At 46.2% G+C, this 22,058-nt stretch overlaps 9 non-coding genes and 1 pseudogene across 9 annotated transcripts; all 10 read right to left on the bottom strand.

The window, feature by feature from the left end:
• Positions 1 to 943: 943 nt before the first annotated feature.
• LOC130302560 (U2 spliceosomal RNA) lies at positions 944 to 1,134 on the bottom strand. Its single transcript, XR_008852758.1, has one exon. It is a non-coding gene; the product is annotated as a U2 spliceosomal RNA (small nuclear RNA).
• Positions 1,135 to 3,219: 2,085 nt separating this feature from the next.
• LOC130302561 (U2 spliceosomal RNA) lies at positions 3,220 to 3,410 on the bottom strand. The gene has a single exon (XR_008852759.1). It is a non-coding gene; the product is annotated as a U2 spliceosomal RNA (small nuclear RNA).
• A 2,074-nt stretch (positions 3,411 to 5,484) lies between these two features.
• On the bottom strand, positions 5,485 to 5,675 carry LOC130302562 (U2 spliceosomal RNA). Its single transcript, XR_008852760.1, has one exon. It is a non-coding gene; the product is annotated as a U2 spliceosomal RNA (small nuclear RNA).
• A 2,091-nt stretch (positions 5,676 to 7,766) lies between these two features.
• Positions 7,767 to 7,957, bottom strand: LOC130302563 (U2 spliceosomal RNA). The gene has a single exon (XR_008852761.1). It is a non-coding gene; the product is annotated as a U2 spliceosomal RNA (small nuclear RNA).
• A 2,165-nt stretch (positions 7,958 to 10,122) lies between these two features.
• On the bottom strand, positions 10,123 to 10,313 carry LOC130302564 (U2 spliceosomal RNA). Its single transcript, XR_008852762.1, has one exon. It is a non-coding gene; the product is annotated as a U2 spliceosomal RNA (small nuclear RNA).
• Positions 10,314 to 12,406: 2,093 nt separating this feature from the next.
• LOC130302565 (U2 spliceosomal RNA) lies at positions 12,407 to 12,597 on the bottom strand. Its single transcript, XR_008852763.1, has one exon. It is a non-coding gene; the product is annotated as a U2 spliceosomal RNA (small nuclear RNA).
• Positions 12,598 to 14,690: 2,093 nt separating this feature from the next.
• LOC130302566 (U2 spliceosomal RNA) lies at positions 14,691 to 14,882 on the bottom strand. The gene has a single exon (XR_008852764.1). It is a non-coding gene; the product is annotated as a U2 spliceosomal RNA (small nuclear RNA).
• Positions 14,883 to 16,994: 2,112 nt separating this feature from the next.
• Positions 16,995 to 17,186, bottom strand: LOC130302570 (U2 spliceosomal RNA). The gene has a single exon (XR_008852768.1). It is a non-coding gene; the product is annotated as a U2 spliceosomal RNA (small nuclear RNA).
• Positions 17,187 to 19,278: 2,092 nt separating this feature from the next.
• Positions 19,279 to 19,460, bottom strand: LOC130302571 (U2 spliceosomal RNA). The gene has a single exon (XR_008852769.1). It is a non-coding gene; the product is annotated as a U2 spliceosomal RNA (small nuclear RNA).
• Positions 19,461 to 20,150: 690 nt separating this feature from the next.
• Positions 20,151 to 20,312, bottom strand: LOC130302521 (U2 spliceosomal RNA; annotated as a pseudogene).
• Positions 20,313 to 22,058: the final 1,746 nt, after the last annotated feature.

Below are 22,058 nucleotides of genomic sequence, written 5' to 3' on the forward strand. Positions count from 1 at the left end.
ACTGATTTTTCCTGTCTGAATTTGTCGCACAGAAAGTTGCAGGCCAAATATGTGTGACATTTCTGCGACTTTAGCTTCTAGAGCATTTTTACAACATTATACATAGGTGCTGAATACATAAAAAGCGACTGTTCAGCGACAGACAAGTCGCATCGGCTGAAAGTAGGCCAGAATGTCAGTCCATGTTGGAGCAGGTTTAGATACAGTCTAAAGCATAGATCTCAAAGTCTGTGCACAGAATTTAGCAAGGGCCTCGCACCTTCTGATGCATCAGGTAGGTGCACAATAGCATAGCCTAACCCTCTGTACTTTGGTCTATATTGATGCGGGACATAGACAGCCAGCTGATGACCAATCCATTAGTGCAATGGATGGCTGGAAGCATTTGTCTTTGCCTTTGCAATACCACAGAAGCAATGCATGGTCAATGTACAGCAATGACACACCTGTGTGAACAGCCAGGAGACCCCCCCCCCCATGTTATGTTACATAGTTACATAGTTAGTACGGTCGAAAAAAGACATATGTCCATCAAGTTCAACCAGGGAATTAAGGGGTAGGGGTGTGGCGCGATATTGGGGAAGGGATGAGATTTTATATTTCTTCATAAGCATTAATCTTATTTTGTCAATTAGGAACATTCAGCACCCACCCGCTATCAAGGCAGCTGCCTATCATGTCATGCCCTACCTGCACAGGTGTGCTGGCTACTCAAATGATCCAATTAAGGAGGCCATTTAGTCAGCAGCAGCAGAAGTCCTGTGCCTGGACGCTCCAACAGCGGCCAGACACAAGCAGAAGCAGAAGCAGCAGCAGCAGCAGCACCACCTTTTGTTTTTTGGCTGCAGCAGCAGCAGCAGCAAGGCCCACAGGGCTGGCTAGCTGGCTAGCCAGCAAGCAGGTAGCAATGAAAGTAGGAATCTTTCTTTTTAACCCTGTAAGGGGGTGGTGCACTGTACCCGAAGATACTGCCATATCGGGTCAATGCATAGGGCGACGGAAGCAAGCTTCGAAATCGGCCCCCGTTCTCAAAAATCCATTTAATATATGGTCCCCAGATAGGGGACGTATCAGATATTAAACTGATAAGAACAGATACTACACTTGATCTTAGCCAAAAGGCCGAGAAGCGATAACCGTGAAAGGGGCGGGCCCAACAAGGTCCCCTTCATGGGCACTATCACTGCTTGCTGTCAGGGAGGCTGCCAGACAATTTTCCATGCACACTCTGGGCTGGGGGGCAGTCAACCACCAGTACACACAGCAGAACCTAAACCCATACCATTATTGCTAAGCAGCAAGACAGGGGCCCATTGCACTCCCACGGGGCCTTTTTAAATGCAATCCATAACCCGGATTTGCCAGGAACCCTTCTTACTCCTCCTACTTGCATGTGACACTGGGCTTAGGATCTGCATAGGAAACACACACACAAGCACACACCTACCTTTGTTGCCTGCAGATGCCTCCTTGGCTGTCCCCAAACGGTATCAAACCAACACCCACGGGAAGCTGTAAACATAGAGGACATGCCTGCACCCCATTGGACTTACCTGTGTGGGTTAAACCCGGGTTATTTGACAACCTATGGCGGTGATGGTTCTGCTCAGGCAGAGCAGTGCTGATGCTCCTCATAAAGCTGTCGCTGCTGTGAAGGTTCTAGGTGACATCACAAATCCCTATGGTTACATACACAACAAAGCTGGGTTGTTGTTGTTTACACTCTGCAAGGCCTGTGGAAGTGAGTGACATCATAGCACTGTAGTTCTGAGGGTTCTAGATGGATGCAACAATCTCCTGTTGCTTCTATGAAGGCCATAATAGACGACATCACCAAACAGCTCCATAGTCACATACACAGCAAAGGAGAGATGTTGTTTACACCTAGTGATGTCAGTGGTATTGAGTGACATCACAGCACAGTGCTAAGGCTCCTGGGCCTGGACACAGCAGCGGCTGCAATATCTCAACGGAGAATACGTTTATATATATGTGTGTGTGTGCGCGTATATATATATATATATATATATATATATATATATATATATATTTCTCCGCCGAAATCACTTTTAAACCCATTTCCACCTTTTTTTCCCTTCTCTTCCTCTTACTTTTTTTTCACGTTTTTTTACGTTTTTCTCCTTTTCGCCTCTTTTCTGGGCGTATTATTCTTCTTTTTCTTCTTTTTTTTCGTCTAATGCATACCCCATCAGTGCAGCAATGCTTATTCAATACCGCCAGCAGATGGAGACACTGGGGGATAATTTTCTAAGGATTTATACTGATTTTTCCTGTCTGAATTTGTCGCACAGAAAGTTGCAGGCCAAATATGTGTGACATTTCTGCGACTTTAGCTTCTAGAGCATTTTTACAACATTATACATAGGTGCTGAATACATAAAAAGCGACTGTTCAGCGACAGACAAGTCGCATCGGCTGAAAGTAGGCCAGAATGTCAGTCCATGTTGGAGCAGGTTTAGATACAGTCTAAAGCATAGATCTCAAAGTCTGTGCACAGAATTTAGCAAGGGCCTCGCACCTTCTGATGCATCAGGTAGGTGCACAATAGCATAGCCTAACCCTCTGTACTTTGGTCTATATTGATGCGGGACATAGACAGCCAGCTGATGACCAATCCATTAGTGCAATGGATGGCTGGAAGCATTTGTCTTTGCCTTTGCAATACCACAGAAGCAATGCATGGTCAATGTACAGCAATGACACACCTGTGTGAACAGCCAGGAGACCCCCCCCCCCCCATGTTATGTTACATAGTTACATAGTTAGTACGGTCGAAAAAAGACATATGTCCATCAAGTTCAACCAGGGAATTAAGGGGTAGGGGTGTGGCGCGATATTGGGGAAGGGATGAGATTTTATATTTCTTCATAAGCATTAATCTTATTTTGTCAATTAGGAACATTCAGCACCCACCCGCTATCAAGGCAGCTGCCTATCATGTCATGCCCTACCTGCACAGGTGTGCTGGCTACTCAAATGATCCAATTAAGGAGGCCATTTAGTCAGCAGCAGCAGAAGTCCTGTGCCTGGACGCTCCAACAGCGGCCAGACACAAGCAGAAGCAGAAGCAGCAGCAGCACCACCTTTTGTTTTTTGGCTGCAGCAGCAGCAGCAGCAAGGCCCACAGGGCTGGCTAGCTGGCTAGCCAGCAAGCAGGTAGCAATGAAAGTAGGAATCTTTCTTTTTAACCCTGTAAGGGGGTGGTGCACTGTACCCGAAGATACTGCCATATCGGGTCAATGCATAGGGCGACGGAAGCAAGCTTCGAAATCGGCCCCCGTTCTCAAAAATCCATTTAATATATGGTCCCCAGATAGGGGACGTATCAGATATTAAACTGATAAGAACAGATACTACACTTGATCTTAGCCAAAAGGCCGAGAAGCGATAACCGTGAAAGGGGCGGGCCCAACAAGGTCCCCTTCATGGGCACTATCACTGCTTGCTGTCAGGGAGGCTGCCAGACAATTTTCCATGCACACTCTGGGCTGGGGGGCAGTCAACCACCAGTACACACAGCAGAACCTAAACCCATACCATTATTGCTAAGCAGCAAGACAGGGGCCCATTGCACTCCCACGGGGCCTTTTTAAATGCAATCCATAACCCGGATTTGCCAGGAACCCTTCTTACTCCTCCTACTTGCATGTGACACTGGGCTTAGGATCTGCATAGGAAACACACACACAAGCACACACCTACCTTTGTTGCCTGCAGATGCCTCCTTGGCTGTCCCCAAACGGTATCAAACCAACACCCACGGGAAGCTGTAAGCATAGAGGACATGCCTGCACCCCATTGGACTTACCTGTGTGGGTTAAACCCGGGTTATTTGACAACCTATGGCGGTGATGGTTCTGCTCAGGCAGAGCAGTGCTGATGCTCCTCATAAAGCTGTCGCTGCTGTGAAGGTTCTAGGTGACATCACAAATCCCTATGGTTACATACACAACAAAGCTGGGTTGTTGTTGTTTACACTCTGCAAGGCCTGTGGAAGTGAGTGACATCATAGCACTGTAGTTCTGAGGGTTCTAGATGGATGCAACAATCTCCTGTTGCTTCTATGAAGGCCATAATAGACGACATCACCAAACAGCTCCATAGTCACATACACAGCAAAGGAGAGATGTTGTTTACACCTAGTGATGTCAGTGGTATTGAGTGACATCACAGCACAGTGCTAAGGCTCCTGGGCCTGGACACAGCAGCGGCTGCAATATCTCAACGGAGAATACGTTTATATATATGTGTGTGTGTGCGCGTATATATATATATATATATATATATATATATATATTTCTCCGCCGAAATCACTTTTAAACCCATTTCCACCTTTTTTTCCCTTCTCTTCCTCTTACTTTTTTTTCACGTTTTTTTACGTTTTTCTCCTTTTCGCCTCTTTTCTGGGCGTATTATTCTTCTTTTTCTTCTTTTTTTTCGTCTAATGCATACCCCATCAGTGCAGCAATGCTTATTCAATACCGCCAGCAGATGGAGACACTGGGGGATAATTTTCTAAGGATTTATACTGATTTTTCCTGTCTGAATTTGTCGCACAGAAAGTTGCAGGCCAAATATGTGTGACATTTCTGCGACTTTAGCTTCTAGAGCATTTTTACAACATTATACATAGGTGCTGAATACATAAAAAGCGACTGTTCAGCGACAGACAAGTCGCATCGGCTGAAAGTAGGCCAGAATGTCAGTCCATGTTGGAGCAGGTTTAGATACAGTCTAAAGCATAGATCTCAAAGTCTGTGCACAGAATTTAGCAAGGGCCTCGCACCTTCTGATGCATCAGGTAGGTGCACAATAGCATAGCCTAACCCTCTGTACTTTGGTCTATATTGATGCGGGACATAGACAGCCAGCTGATGACCAATCCATTAGTGCAATGGATGGCTGGAAGCATTTGTCTTTGCCTTTGCAATACCACAGAAGCAATGCATGGTCAATGTACAGCAATGACACACCTGTGTGAACAGCCAGGAGACCCCCCCCCCATGTTATGTTACATAGTTACATAGTTAGTACGGTCGAAAAAAGACATATGTCCATCAAGTTCAACCAGGGAATTAAGGGGTAGGGGTGTGGCGCAATATTGGGGAAGGGATGAGATTTTATATTTCTTCATAAGCATTAATCTTATTTTGTCAATTAGGAACATTCAGCACCCACCCGCTATCAAGGCAGCTGCCTATCATGTCATGCCCTACCTGCACAGGTGTGCTGGCTACTCAAATGATCCAATTAAGGAGGCCATTTAGTCAGCAGCAGCAGAAGTCCTGTGCCTGGACGCTCCAACAGCGGCCAGACACAAGCAGAAGCAGAAGCAGCAGCAGCACCACCTTTTGTTTTTTGGCTGCAGCAGCAGCAGCAGCAAGGCCCACAGGGCTGGCTAGCTGGCTAGCCAGCAAGCAGGTAGCAATGAAAGTAGGAATCTTTCTTTTTAACCCTGTAAGGGGGTGGTGCACTGTACCCGAAGATACTGCCATATCGGGTCAATGCATAGGGCGACGGAAGCAAGCTTCGAAATCGGCCCCCGTTCTCAAAAATCCATTTAATATATGGTCCCCAGATAGGGGACGTATCAGATATTAAACTGATAAGAACAGATACTACACTTGATCTTAGCCAAAAGGCCGAGAAGCGATAACCGTGAAAGGGGCGGGCCCAACAAGGTCCCCTTCATGGGCACTATCACTGCTTGCTGTCAGGGAGGCTGCCAGACAATTTTCCATGCACACTCTGGGCTGGGGGGCAGTCAACCACCAGTACACACAGCAGAACCTAAACCCATACCATTATTGCTAAGCAGCAAGACAGGGGCCCATTGCACTCCCACGGGGCCTTTTTAAATGCAATCCATAACCCGGATTTGCCAGGAACCCTTCTTACTCCTCCTACTTGCATGTGACACTGGGCTTAGGATCTGCATAGGAAACACACACACAAGCACACACCTACCTTTGTTGCCTGCAGATGCCTCCTTGGCTGTCCCCAAACGGTATCAAACCAACACCCACGGGAAGCTGTAAGCATAGAGGACATGCCTGCACCCCATTGGACTTACCTGTGTGGGTTAAACCCGGGTTATTTGACAACCTATGGCGGTGATGGTTCTGCTCAGGCAGAGCAGTGCTGATGCTCCTCATAAAGCTGTCGCTGCTGTGAAGGTTCTAGGTGACATCACAAATCCCTATGGTTACATACACAACAAAGCTGGGTTGTTGTTGTTTACACTCTGCAAGGCCTGTGGAAGTGAGTGACATCATAGCACTGTAGTTCTGAGGGTTCTAGATGGATGCAACAATCTCCTGTTGCTTCTATGAAGGCCATAATAGACGACATCACCAAACAGCTCCATAGTCACATACACAGCAAAGGAGAGATGTTGTTTACACCTAGTGATGTCAGTGGTATTGAGTGACATCACAGCACAGTGCTAAGGCTCCTGGGCCTGGACACAGCAGCGGCTGCAATATCTCAACGGAGAATACGTTTATATATATGTGTGTGTGTGCGCGTATATATATATATATATATATATATATATATATATATATATATATATATATTTCTCCGCCGAAATCACTTTTAAACCCATTTCCACCTTTTTTTCCCTTCTCTTCCTCTTACTTTTTTTTCACGTTTTTTTACGTTTTTCTCCTTTTCGCCTCTTTTCTGGGCGTATTATTCTTCTTTTTCTTCTTTTTTTTCGTCTAATGCATACCCCATCAGTGCAGCAATGCTTATTCAATACCGCCAGCAGATGGAGACACTGGGGGATAATTTTCTAAGGATTTATACTGATTTTTCCTGTCTGAATTTGTCGCACAGAAAGTTGCAGGCCAAATATGTGTGACATTTCTGCGACTTTAGCTTCTAGAGCATTTTTACAACATTATACATAGGTGCTGAATACATAAAAAGCGACTGTTCAGCGACAGACAAGTCGCATCGGCTGAAAGTAGGCCAGAATGTCAGTCCATGTTGGAGCAGGTTTAGATACAGTCTAAAGCATAGATCTCAAAGTCTGTGCACAGAATTTAGCAAGGGCCTCGCACCTTCTGATGCATCAGGTAGGTGCACAATAGCATAGCCTAACCCTCTGTACTTTGGTCTATATTGATGCGGGACATAGACAGCCAGCTGATGACCAATCCATTAGTGCAATGGATGGCTGGAAGCATTTGTCTTTGCCTTTGCAATACCACAGAAGCAATGCATGGTCAATGTACAGCAATGACACACCTGTGTGAACAGCCAGGAGACCCCCCCCCCCATGTTATGTTACATAGTTACATAGTTAGTACGGTCGAAAAAAGACATATGTCCATCAAGTTCAACCAGGGAATTAAGGGGTAGGGGTGTGGCGCGATATTGGGGAAGGGATGAGATTTTATATTTCTTCATAAGCATTAATCTTATTTTGTCAATTAGGAACATTCAGCACCCACCCGCTATCAAGGCAGCTGCCTATCATGTCATGCCCTACCTGCACAGGTGTGCTGGCTACTCAAATGATCCAATTAAGGAGGCCATTTAGTCAGCAGCAGCAGAAGTCCTGTGCCTGGACGCTCCAACAGCGGCCAGACACAAGCAGAAGCAGAAGCAGCAGCAGCACCACCTTTTGTTTTTTGGCTGCAGCAGCAGCAGCAGCAAGGCCCACAGGGCTGGCTAGCTGGCTAGCCAGCAAGCAGGTAGCAATGAAAGTAGGAATCTTTCTTTTTAACCCTGTAAGGGGGTGGTGCACTGTACCCGAAGATACTGCCATATCGGGTCAATGCATAGGGCGACGGAAGCAAGCTTCGAAATCGGCCCCCGTTCTCAAAAATCCATTTAATATATGGTCCCCAGATAGGGGACGTATCAGATATTAAACTGATAAGAACAGATACTACACTTGATCTTAGCCAAAAGGCCGAGAAGCGATAACCGTGAAAGGGGCGGGCCCAACAAGGTCCCCTTCATGGGCACTATCACTGCTTGCTGTCAGGGAGGCTGCCAGACAATTTTCCATGCACACTCTGGGCTGGGGGGCAGTCAACCACCAGTACACACAGCAGAACCTAAACCCATACCATTATTGCTAAGCAGCAAGACAGGGGCCCATTGCACTCCCACGGGGCCTTTTTAAATGCAATCCATAACCCGGATTTGCCAGGAACCCTTCTTACTCCTCCTACTTGCATGTGACACTGGGCTTAGGATCTGCATAGGAAACACACACACAAGCACACACCTACCTTTGTTGCCTGCAGCTGCCTCCTTGGCTGTCCCCAAACGGTATCAAACCAACACCCACGGGAAGCTGTAAGCATAGAGGACATGCCTGCACCCCATTGGACTTACCTGTGTGGGTTAAACCCGGGTTATTTGACAACCTATGGCGGTGATGGTTCTGCTCAGGCAGAGCAGTGCTGATGCTCCTCATAAAGCTGTCGCTGCTGTGAAGGTTCTAGGTGACATCACAAATCCCTATGGTTACATACACAATTCCCTGGTTGAACTTGATGGACATATGTCTTTTTTCGACCGTACTAACTATGTAACTATGTAACTATGTAACTATGTAACAAAGCTGGGTTGTTGTTGTTTACACTCTGCAAGGCCTGTGGAAGTGAGTGACATCATAGCACTGTAGTTCTGAGGGTTCTAGATGGATGCAACAATCTCCTGTTGCTTCTATGAAGGCCATAATAGACGACATCACCAAACAGCTCCATAGTCACATACACAGCAAAGGAGAGATGTTGTTTACACCTAGTGATGTCAGTGGTATTGAGTGACATCACAGCACAGTGCTAAGGCTCCTGGGCCTGGACACAGCAGCGGCTGCAATATCTCAACGGAGAATACGTTTATATATATGTGTGTGTGTGCGCGTATATATATATATATATATATATATATATATATATATATATATATTTCTCCGCCGAAATCACTTTTAAACCCATTTCCACCTTTTTTTCCCTTCTCTTCCTCTTACTTTTTTTTCACGTTTTTTTACGTTTTTCTCCTTTTCGCCTCTTTTCTGGGCGTATTATTCTTCTTTTTCTTCTTTTTTTTCGTCTAATGCATACCCCATCAGTGCAGCAATGCTTATTCAATACCGCCAGCAGATGGAGACACTGGGGGATAATTTTCTAAGGATTTATACTGATTTTTCCTGTCTGAATTTGTCGCACAGAAAGTTGCAGGCCAAATATGTGTGACATTTCTGCGACTTTAGCTTCTAGAGCATTTTTACAACATTATACATAGGTGCTGAATACATAAAAAGCGACTGTTCAGCGACAGACAAGTCGCATCGGCTGAAAGTAGGCCAGAATGTCAGTCCATGTTGGAGCAGGTTTAGATACAGTCTAAAGCATAGATCTCAAAGTCTGTGCACAGAATTTAGCAAGGGCCTCGCACCTTCTGATGCATCAGGTAGGTGCACAATAGCATAGCCTAACCCTCTGTACTTTGGTCTATATTGATGCGGGACATAGACAGCCAGCTGATGACCAATCCATTAGTGCAATGGATGGCTGGAAGCATTTGTCTTTGCCTTTGCAATACCACAGAAGCAATGCATGGTCAATGTACAGCAATGACACACCTGTGTGAACAGCCAGGAGACCCCCCCCCCCATGTTATGTTACATAGTTACATAGTTAGTACGGTCGAAAAAAGACATATGTCCATCAAGTTCAACCAGGGAATTAAGGGGTAGGGGTGTGGCGCGATATTGGGGAAGGGATGAGATTTTATATTTCTTCATAAGCATTAATCTTATTTTGTCAATTAGGAACATTCAGCACCCACCCGCTATCAAGGCAGCTGCCTATCATGTCATGCCCTACCTGCACAGGTGTGCTGGCTACTCAAATGATCCAATTAAGGAGGCCATTTAGTCAGCAGCAGCAGAAGTCCTGTGCCTGGACGCTCCAACAGCGGCCAGACACAAGCAGAAGCAGAAGCAGCAGCAGCACCACCTTTTGTTTTTTGGCTGCAGCAGCAGCAGCAGCAAGGCCCACAGGGCTGGCTAGCTGGCTAGCCAGCAAGCAGGTAGCAATGAAAGTAGGAATCTTTCTTTTTAACCCTGTAAGGGGGTGGTGCACTGTACCCGAAGATACTGCCATATCGGGTCAATGCATAGGGCGACGGAAGCAAGCTTCGAAATCGGCCCCCGTTCTCAAAAATCCATTTAATATATGGTCCCCAGATAGGGGACGTATCAGATATTAAACTGATAAGAACAGATACTACACTTGATCTTAGCCAAAAGGCCGAGAAGCGATAACCGTGAAAGGGGCGGGCCCAACAAGGTCCCCTTCATGGGCACTATCACTGCTTGCTGTCAGGGAGGCTGCCAGACAATTTTCCATGCACACTCTGGGCTGGGGGGCAGTCAACCACCAGTACACACAGCAGAACCTAAACCCATACCATTATTGCTAAGCAGCAAGACAGGGGCCCATTGCACTCCCACGGGGCCTTTTTAAATGCAATCCATAACCCGGATTTGCCAGGAACCCTTCTTACTCCTCCTACTTGCATGTGACACTGGGCTTAGGATCTGCATAGGAAACACACACACAAGCACACACCTACCTTTGTTGCCTGCAGATGCCTCCTTGGCTGTCCCCAAACGGTATCAAACCAACACCCACGGGAAGCTGTAAGCATAGAGGACATGCCTGCACCCCATTGGACTTACCTGTGTGGGTTAAACCCGGGTTATTTGACAACCTATGGCGGTGATGGTTCTGCTCAGGCAGAGCAGTGCTGATGCTCCTCATAAAGCTGTCGCTGCTGTGAAGGTTCTAGGTGACATCACAAATCCCTATGGTTACATACACAACAAAGCTGGGTTGTTGTTGTTTACACTCTGCAAGGCCTGTGGAAGTGAGTGACATCATAGCACTGTAGTTCTGAGGGTTCTAGATGGATGCAACAATCTCCTGTTGCTTCTATGAAGGCCATAATAGACGACATCACCAAACAGCTCCATAGTCACATACACAGCAAAGGAGAGATGTTGTTTACACCTAGTGATGTCAGTGGTATTGAGTGACATCACAGCACAGTGCTAAGGCTCCTGGGCCTGGACACAGCAGCGGCTGCAATATCTCAACGGAGAATACGTTTATATATATGTGTGTGTGTGCGCGTATATATATATATATATATATATATATATATATATATATATATATATTTCTCCGCCGAAATCACTTTTAAACCCATTTCCACCTTTTTTTCCCTTCTCTTCCTCTTACTTTTTTTTCACGTTTTTTTACGTTTTTCTCCTTTTCGCCTCTTTTCTGGGCGTATTATTCTTCTTTTTCTTCTTTTTTTTCGTCTAATGCATACCCCATCAGTGCAGCAATGCTTATTCAATACCGCCAGCAGATGGAGACACTGGGGGATAATTTTCTAAGGATTTATACTGATTTTTCCTGTCTGAATTTGTCGCACAGAAAGTTGCAGGCCAAATATGTGTGACATTTCTGCGACTTTAGCTTCTAGAGCATTTTTACAACATTATACATAGGTGCTGAATACATAAAAAGCGACTGTTCAGCGACAGACAAGTCGCATCGGCTGAAAGTAGGCCAGAATGTCAGTCCATGTTGGAGCAGGTTTAGATACAGTCTAAAGCATAGATCTCAAAGTCTGTGCACAGAATTTAGCAAGGGCCTCGCACCTTCTGATGCATCAGGTAGGTGCACAATAGCATAGCCTAACCCTCTGTACTTTGGTCTATATTGATGCGGGACATAGACAGCCAGCTGATGACCAATCCATTAGTGCAATGGATGGCTGGAAGCATTTGTCTTTGCCTTTGCAATACCACAGAAGCAATGCATGGTCAATGTACAGCAATGACACACCTGTGTGAACAGCCAGGAGACCCCCCCCCCCCCATGTTATGTTACATAGTTACATAGTTAGTACGGTCGAAAAAAGACATATGTCCATCAAGTTCAACCAGGGAATTAAGGGGTAGGGGTGTGGCGCGATATTGGGGAAGGGATGAGATTTTATATTTCTTCATAAGCATTAATCTTATTTTGTCAATTAGGAACATTCAGCACCCACCCGCTATCAAGGCAGCTGCCTATCATGTCATGCCCTACCTGCACAGGTGTGCTGGCTACTCAAATGATCCAATTAAGGAGGCCATTTAGTCAGCAGCAGCAGAAGTCCTGTGCCTGGACGCTCCAACAGCGGCCAGACACAAGCAGAAGCAGAAGCAGCAGCAGCACCACCTTTTGTTTTTTGGCTGCAGCAGCAGCAGCAGCAGCAGCAAGGCCACAGGGCTGGCTAGCTGGCTAGCCAGCAAGCAGGTAGCAATGAAAGTAGGAATCTTTCTTTTAACCCTGTAAGGGGGTGGTGCACTGTACCCGAAGATACTGCCATATCGGGTCAATGCATAGGGCGACGGAAGCAAGCTTCGAAATCGGCCCCCGTTCTCAAAAATCCATTTAATATATGGTCCCCAGATAGGGGACGTATCAGATATTAAACTGATAAGAACAGATACTACACTTGATCTTAGCCAAAAGGCCGAGAAGCGATAACCGTGAAAGGGGGCGGGCCCAACAAGGTCCCCTTCATGGGCACTATCACTGCTTGCTGTCAGGGAGGCTGCCAGACAATTTTCCATGCACACTCTGGGCTGGGGGGCAGTCAACCACCAGTACACACAGCAGAACCTAAACCCATACCATTATTGCTAAGCAGCAAGACAGGGGCCCATTGCACTCCCACGGGGCCTTTTTAAATGCAATCCATAACCCGGATTTGCCAGGAACCCTTCTTACTCCTCCTACTTGCATGTGACACTGGGCTTAGGATCTGCATAGGAAACACACACACAAGCACACACCTACCTTTGTTGCCTGCAGATGCCTCCTTGGCTGTCCCCAAACGGTATCAACACCAAACACCCACGGGAAGCTGTAAGCATAGAGGACATGCCTGCACCCCATTGGACTTACCTGTGTGGGTTAAACCCGGGTTATTTGACAACCTATGGCGGTGATGGTTCTGCTCAGGCAGAGCAGTGCTGATGCTCCTCATAAAGCTGTCGCTGCTGTGAAGGTTCTAGGTGACATCACAAATCCCTATGGTTACATACACAACAAAGCTGGGTTGTTGTTGTTTACACTCTGCAAGGCCTGTGGAAGTGAGTGACATCATAGCACTGTAGTTCTGAGGGTTCTAGATGGATGCAACAATCTCCTGTTGCTTCTATGAAGGCCATAATAGACGACATCACCAAAACAGCTCCATAGTCACATACACAGCAAAGGAGAGATGTTGTTTACACCTAGTGATGTCAGTGGTATTGAGTGACATCACAGCACAGTGCTAAGGCTCCTGGGCCTGGACACAGCAGCGGCTGCAATATCTCAACGGAGAATACGTTTATATATATGTGTGTGTGTGCGCGTATATATATATATATATATATATATATATAGTATATATATATATATTTCTCCGCCGAAATCACTTTTAAACCCATTTCCACCTTTTTTTCCCTTCTCTTCCTCTTACTTTTTTTCACGTTTTTTTTACGTTTTTCTCCTTTTCGCCTCTTTTCTGGGCGTATTATTCTTCTTTTTCTTCTTTTTTTCGTCTAATGCATACCCCATCAGTGCAGCAATGCTTATTCAATACCGCCAGCAGATGGAGACACTGGGGGATAATTTTCTAAGGATTTATACTGATTTTCCTGTCTGAATTTGTCGCACAGAAAGTTGCAGGCCAAATATGTGTGACATTTCTGCGACTTTAGCTTCTAGAGCATTTTTACAACATTATACATAGGTGCTGAATACATAAAAAGCGACTGTTCAGCGACAGACAAGTCGCATCGGCTGAAAGTAGGCCAGAATGTCAGTCCATGTTGGAGCAGGTTTAGATACAGTCTAAAGCATAGATCTCAAAGTCTGTGCACAGAATTTAGCAAGGGCCTCGCACCTTCTGATGCATCAGGTAGGTGCACAATAGCATAGCCTAACCCTCTGTACTTTGGTCTATATTGATGCGGGACATAGACAGCCAGCTGATGACCAATCCATTAGTGCAATGGATGGGCTGGAAGCATTTGTCTTTGCCTTTGCAATACCACAGAAGCAATGCATGGTCAATGTACAGCAATGACACACCTGTGTGAACAGCCAGGAGACCCCCCCCCCCCATGTTATGTTACATAGTTACATAAGTTAGTACGGTCGAAAAAAGACATATGTCCATCAAGTTCAACCAGGGAATTAAGGGGTAGGGGTGTGGCGCGATATTGGGGGAAGGGATGAGATTTTATATTTCTTCATAAGCATTAATCTTATTTTGTCAATTAGGAACATTCAGCACCCACCCCGCTATCAAGGCAGCTGCCTATCATGTCATGCCCTACCTGCACAGGTGTGCTGGCTACTCAAATGATCCAATTAAGGAGGCCATTTAGTCAGCAGCAGCAGAAGTCCTGTGCCTGGACGCTCCAACAGCGGCCAGACACAAGCAGAAGCAGAAGCAGCAGCAGCACCACCTTTTGTTTTTTGGCTGCAGCAGCAGCAGCAGCAAGGCCCACAGGGCTGGCTAGCTGGCTAGCCAGCAAGCAGGTAGCAATGAAAGTAGGAATCTTTCTTTTTAACCCTGTAAGGGGGTGGTGCACTGTACCCGAAGATACTGCCATATCGGGTCAATGCATAGGGCGACGGAAGCAAGCTTCGAAATCGGCCCCCGTTCTCAAAAAATCCATTTAATATATGGTCCCCAGATAGGGGACGTATCAGATATTAAACTGATAAGAACAGATACTACACTTGATCTTAGCCAAAAGGCCGAGAAGCGATAACCGTGAAAGGGCGGGCCCAACAAGGTCCCCTTCATGGGCACTATCACTGCTTGCTGTCAGGGAGGCTGCCAGACAATTTTCCATGCACACTCTGGGCTGGGGGGCAGTCAACCACCAGTACACACAGCAGAACCTAAACCCATACCATTATTGCTAAGCAGCAAGACAGGGGCCCATTGCACTCCCACGGGGCCTTTTTAAATGCAATCCATAACCCGGATTTGCCAGGAACCCTTCTTACTCCTCCTACTTGCATGTGACACTGGGCTTAGGATCTGCATAGGAAACGACACACACAAGCACACACCTACCTTTGTTGCCTGCAGATGCCTCCTTGGCTGTCCCCAAACGGTATCAAACCAACACCCACGGGAAGCTGTAAGCATAGAGGACATGCCTGCACCCCATTGGACTTACCTGTGTGGGTTAAACCCGGGTTATTTGACAACCTATGGCGGTGATGGTTCTGCTCAGGCAGAGCAGTGCTGATGCTCCTCATAAAGCTGTCGCTGCTGTGAAGGTTCTAGGTGACATCACAAATCCCTATGGTTACATACACAACAAAGCTGGGTTGTTGTTGTTTACACTCTGCAAGGCCTGTGGAAGTGAGTGACATCATAGCACTGTAGTTCTGAGGGTTCTAGATGGATGCAACAATCTCCTGTTGCTTCTATGAAGGCCATAATAGACGACATCACCAAACAGCTCCATAGTCACATACACAGCAAAGGAGAGATGTTGTTTACACCTAGTGATGTCAGTGGTATTGAGTGACATCACAGCACAGTGCTAAGGCTCCTGGGCCTGGACACAGCAGCGGCTGCAATATCTCAACGGAGAATACGTTTATATATATGTGTGTGTGTGCGCGTATATATATATATATGTATATATATATATATATATATATATAATATATATAATATATATATATATTTCTCCGCCGAAATCACTTTTAAACCCATTTCCACCTTTTTTTTCCCTTCTCTTCCTCTTACTTTTTTTTCACGTTTTTTTACGTTTTTCTCCTTTTCGCCTCTTTTCTGGGCGTATTATTCTTCTTTTTCTTCTTTTTTTTCGTCTAATGCATACCCCATCAGTGCAGCAATGCTTATTCAATACCGCCAGCAGATGGAGACACTGGGGGATAATTTTCTAAGGATTTATACTGATTTTTCCTGTCTGAATTTGTCGCACAGAAAGTTGCAGGCCAAATATGTGTGACATTTCTGCGACTTTAGCTTCTAGAGCATTTTTACAACATTATACATAGGTGCTGAATACATAAAAAAGCGACTGTTCAGCGACAGACAAGTCGCATCGGCTGAAAGTAGGCCAGAATGTCAGTCCATGTTGGAGCAGGTTTAGATACAGTCTAAAGCATAGATCTCAAAGTCTGTGCACAGAATTTAGCAAGGGCCTCGCACCTTCTGATGCATCAGGTAGGTGCACAATAGCATAGCCTAACCCTCTGTACTTTGGTCTATATTGATGCGGGACATAGACAGCCAGCTGATGACCAATCCATTAGTGCAATGGATGGCTGGAAGCATTTGTCTTTGCCTTTGCAATACCACAGAAGCAATGCATGGTCAATGTACAGCAATGACACACCTGTGTGAACAGCCAGGAGACCCCCCCCCCCCCATGTTATGTTACATAGTTACATAGTTAGTACGGTCGAAAAAAGACATATGTCCATCAAGTTCAACCAGGGAATTAAGGGGTAGGGGTGTGGCGCGATATTGGGGAAGGGATGAGATTTTATATTTCTTCATAAGCATTAATCTTATTTTGTCAATTAGGAACATTCAGCACCCACCCGCTATCAAGGCAGCTGCCTATCATGTCATGCCCTACCTGCACAGGTGTGCTGGCTACTCAAATGATCCAATTAAGGAGGCCATTTAGTCAGCAGCAGCAGAAGTCCTGTGCCTGGACGCTCCAACAGCGGCCAGACACAAGCAGAAGCAGAAGCAGCAGCAGCACCACCTTTTGTTTTTTGGCTGCAGCAGCAGCAGCAGCAGCAAGGCCCACAGGGCTGGCTAGCTGGCTAGCCAGCAAGCAGGTAGCAATGAAAGTAGGAATCTTTCTTTTTAACCCTGTAAGGGGGTGGTGCACTGTACCCGAAGATACTGCCATATCGGGTCAATGCATAGGGCGACGGAAGCAAGCTTCGAAATCGGCCCCCGTTCTCAAAAAATCCATTTAATATATGGTCCCCAGATAGGGGACGTATCAGATATTAAACTGATAAGACAGATACTACACTTGATCTTAGCCAAAAGGCCCGAGAAGCGATAACCGTGAAAGGGGCGGGCCCAACAAGGTCCCCTTCATGGGCACTATCACTGCTTGCTGTCAGGGAGGCTGCCAGACAATTTTCCATGCACACTCTGGGCTGGGGGGCAGTCAACCACCAGTACACACAGCAGAACCTAAACCCATACCATTATTGCTAAGCAGCAAGACAGGGGCCCATTGCACTCCCACGGGGCCTTTTTAAATGCAATCCATAACCCGGATTTGCCAGGAACCCTTCTTACTCCTCCTACTTGCATGTGACACTGGGCTTAGGATCTGCATAGGAAACACACACACAAGCACACACCTACCTTTGTTGCCTGCAGATGCCTCCTTGGCTGTCCCCAAACGGTATCAAACCAACACCCACGGAAGCTGTAAGCATAGAGGACATGCCTGCACCCCATTGGACTTACCTGTGTGGGTTAAACCCGGGTTATTTGACAACCTATGGCGGTGATGGTTCTGCTCAGGCAGAGCAGTGCTGATGCTCCTCATAAAGCTGTCGCTGCTGTGAAGGTTCTAGGTGACATCACAAATCCCTATGGTTACATACACAACAAAGCTGGGTTGTTGTTGTTTACACTCTGCAAGGCCTGTGGAAGTGAGTGACATCATAGCACTGTAGTTCTGAGGGTTCTAGATGGATGCAACAATCTCCTGTTGCTTCTATGAAGGCCATAATAGACGACATCACCAAACAGCTCCATAGTCACATACACAGCAAAGGAGAGATGTTGTTTTACACCTAGTGATGTCAGTGGTATTGAGTGACATCACAGCACAGTGCTAAGGCTCCTGGGCCTGGACACAGCAGCGGCTGCAATATCTCAACGGAGAATACGTTTATATATATGTGTGTGTGTGCGCGTATATATATATATATATATATATATATAATATATATATATATATATATTTCTCCGCCGAAATCACTTTTAAACCCATTTCCACCTTTTTTTCCCTTCTCTTCCTCTTACTTTTTTTTCACGTTTTTTTACGTTTTTCTCCTTTTCGCCTCTTTTCTGGGCGTATTATTCTTCTTTTTCTTCTTTTTTTTCGTCTAATGCATACCCCATCAGTGCAGCAATGCTTATTCAATACCGCCAGCAGATGGAGACACTGGGGGATAATTTTCTAAGGATTTATACTGATTTTTCCTGTCTGAATTTGTCGCACAGAAAGTTGCAGGCCAAATATGTGTGACATTTCTGCGACTTTAGCTTCTAGAGCATTTTTACAACATTATACATAGGTGCTGAATACATAAAAAGCGACTGTTCAGCGACAGACAAGTCGCATCGGCTGAAAGTAGGCCAGAATGTCAGTCCATGTTGGAGCAGGTTTAGATACAGTCTAAAGCATAGATCTCAAAGTCTGTGCACAGAATTTAGCAAGGGCCTCGCACCTTCTGATGCATCAGGTAGGTGCACAATAGCATAGCCTAACCCTCTGTACTTTGGTCTATATTGATGCGGGACATAGACAGCCAGCTGATGACCAATCCATTAGTGCAATGGATGGCTGGAAGCATTTGTCTTTGCCTTTGCAATACCACAGAAGCAATGCATGGTCAATGTACAGCAATGACACACCTGTGTGAACAGCCAGGAGACCCCCCCCCCCCATGTTATGTTACATAGTTACATAGTTAGTACGGTCGAAAAAAGACATATGTCCATCAAGTTCAACCAGGGAATTAAGGGGTAGGGGTGTGGCGCGATATTGGGGAAGGGATGAGATTTTATATTTCTTCATAAGCATTAATCTTATTTTGTCAATTAGGAACATTCAGCACCCACCCGCTATCAAGGCAGCTGCCTATCATGTCATGCCCTACCTGCACAGGTGTGCTGGCTACTCAAATGATCCAATTAAGGAGGCCATTTAGTCAGCAGCAGCAGAAGTCCTGTGCCTGGACGCTCCAACAGCGGCCAGACACAAGCAGAAGCAGAAGCAGCAGCAGCACCACCTTTTGTTTTTTGGCTGCAGCAGCAGCAGCAGCAGCAAGGCCCACAGGGCTGGCTAGCTGGCTAGCCAGCAAGCAGGTAGCAATGAAAGTAGGAATCTTTCTTTTTAACCCTGTAAGGGGGTGGTGCACTGTACCCGAAGATACTGCCATATCGGGTCAATGCATAGGGCGACGGAAGCAAGCTTCGAAATCGGCCCCCGTTCTCAAAAATCCATTTAATATATGGTCCCCAGATAGGGGACGTATCAGATATTAAACTGATAAGAACAGATTTTTTTTTTTTTTTTATCTAAAGCCGAGGAACGTGCTTTCGATTCACCCAAAGTGCAAGAAAAAAGTGCAAACGTGTTACACTAAAAAAACGTGCACAAAGGATGCGGTCTATCGCAAGCCCTTCTCCGATAGGAGAGAGGCCCCCCAACAAACCTTACCCTTCGCCTCCGGACCAAAAGGTACCTGCGAGGTTCCAGGTTCGATGTCCCTTTTCGCCGAAGCTACTAGGAGACCACAAATGCTCCCGGCATCCCCCTTGGCGTTAGCCAAGGTATCTGCCCGCAGAGCCGATTACGGTAGGTACCCTGCGAAGCAGGAGTACCCGGGGTGTTTGCAGGAGGTGCGGAACCTAATGGCCACACACACCTCCCCTAGACCGCCAGGAGGGACACCCAGAAGGGCTACCGCATCCTGACAAATCCTGTGAACACACAACACGCAAAAAGTGACACAGTGAGACAAAAAATAAATAAATAAGTGAATGTGTGCAGATATACTGCCCGGACATCCGGCCGGATCTATAAAAATTTCTCTGATCCTAGCCAGAAGGCCGGGAATCAAGAGGTGAGTGCCACAAGGTGAAGAGATTATGGTGCCCGTGCTTCAACTCAGTGAGCCTATTCTCCAGTGAGTTTCGGCACCTCGGGGTCACCACTCCCCGAGGCACAAAAGTACCTCGGCTCTAGACCCTCTCAGCCTCATGCGAGACCCGGAGGGAACAGGTCACATCGGGGCAGCCGGTCGAGCTGATTCCTCAGAACCAGCCCCGGAAAGCCCTGGTACACCTGCATCCTCCATGCAGCACCCATCCCCCACCAGCATGAAAACTGATAAGAACAGATACTACACTTGATCTTAGCCAAAAGGCCGAGAAGCGATAACCGTGAAAGGGGCGGGCCCAACAAGGTCCCCTTCATGGGCACTATCACTGCTTGCTGTCAGGGAGGCTGCCAGACAATTTTCCATGCACACTCTGGGCTGGGGGGCAGTCAACCACCAGTACACACAGCAGAACCTAAACCCATACCATTATTGCTAAGCAGCAAGACAGGGGCCCATTGCACTCCCACGGGGCCTTTTTAAATGCAATCCATAACCCGGATTTGCCAGGAACCCTTCTTACTCCTCCTACTTGCATGTGACACTGGGCTTAGGATCTGCATAGGAAAACACACACACAAGCACACACCTACCTTTGTTGCCTGCAGATGCCTCCTTGGCTGTCCCCAAACGGTATCAAACCAACACCCACGGGAAGCTGTAAGCATAGAGGACATGCCTGCACCCCATTGGACTTACCTGTGTGGGTTAAACCCGGGTTATTTGACAACCTATGGCGGTGATGGTTCTGCTCAGGCAGAGCAGTGCTGATGCTCCTCATAAAGCTGTCGCTGCTGTGAAGGTTCTAGGTGACATCACAAATCCCTATGGTTACATACACAACAAGCTGGGTTGTTGTTGTTTACACTCTGCAAGGCCTGTGGAAGTGAGTGACATCATAGCACTGTAGTTCTGAGGGTTCTAGATGGATGCAACAATCTCCTGTTGCTTCTATGAAGGCCATAATAGACGACATCACCAAACAGCTCCATAGTCACATACACAGCAAAGGAGAGATGTTGTTTACACCTAGTGATGTCAGTGGTATTGAGTGACATCACAGCACAGTGCTAAGGCTCCTGGGCCTGGACACAGCAGCGGCTGCAATATCTCAACGGAGAATACGTTTATATATATGTGTGTGTGTGCGCGTATATATATATATATATATATATATATATATATATATATATATTTCTCCGCCGAAATCACTTTTAAACCCATTTCCACCTTTTTTTCCCTTCTCTTCCTCTTACTTTTTTTTCACGTTTTTTTACGTTTTTCTCCTTTTCGCCTCTTTTCTGGGCGTATTATTCTTCTTTTTCTTCTTTTTTTTCGTCTAATGCATACCCCATCAGTGCAGCAATGCTTATTCAATACCGCCAGCAGATGGAGACACTGGGGGATAATTTTCTAAGGATTTATACTGATTTTTCCTGTCTGAATTTGTCGCACAGAAAGTTGCAGGCCAAATATGTGTGACATTTCTGCGACTTTAGCTTCTAGAGCATTTTTACAACATTATACATAGGTGCTGAATACATAAAAAGCGACTGTTCAGCGACAGACAAGTCGCATCGGCTGAAAGTAGGCCAGAATGTCAGTCCATGTTGGAGCAGGTTTAGATACAGTCTAAAGCATAGATCTCAAAGTCTGTGCACAGAATTTAGCAAGGGCCTCGCACCTTCTGATGCATCAGGTAGGTGCACAATAGCATAGCCTAACCCTCTGTACTTTGGTCTAATTGATGCGGGACATAGACAGCCAGCTGATGACCAATCCATTAGTGCAATGGATGGCTGGAAGCATTTGTCTTTGCCTTTGCAATACCACAGAAGCAATGCATGGTCAATGTACAGCAATGACACACCTGTGTGAACAGCCAGGAGACCCCCCCCCCATGTTATGTTACATAGTTACATAGTTAGTACGGTCGAAAAAAGACATATGTCCATCAAGTTCAACCAGGGAATTAAGGGGTAGGGGTGTGGCGCGATATTGGGGAAGGGATGAGATTTTATATTT

The sequence above is a fragment of the Hyla sarda genome, unplaced genomic scaffold (assembly GCF_029499605.1).
Source record: "Hyla sarda isolate aHylSar1 unplaced genomic scaffold, aHylSar1.hap1 scaffold_1169, whole genome shotgun sequence".
NCBI lineage: Eukaryota > Metazoa > Chordata > Amphibia > Anura > Hylidae > Hyla > Hyla sarda.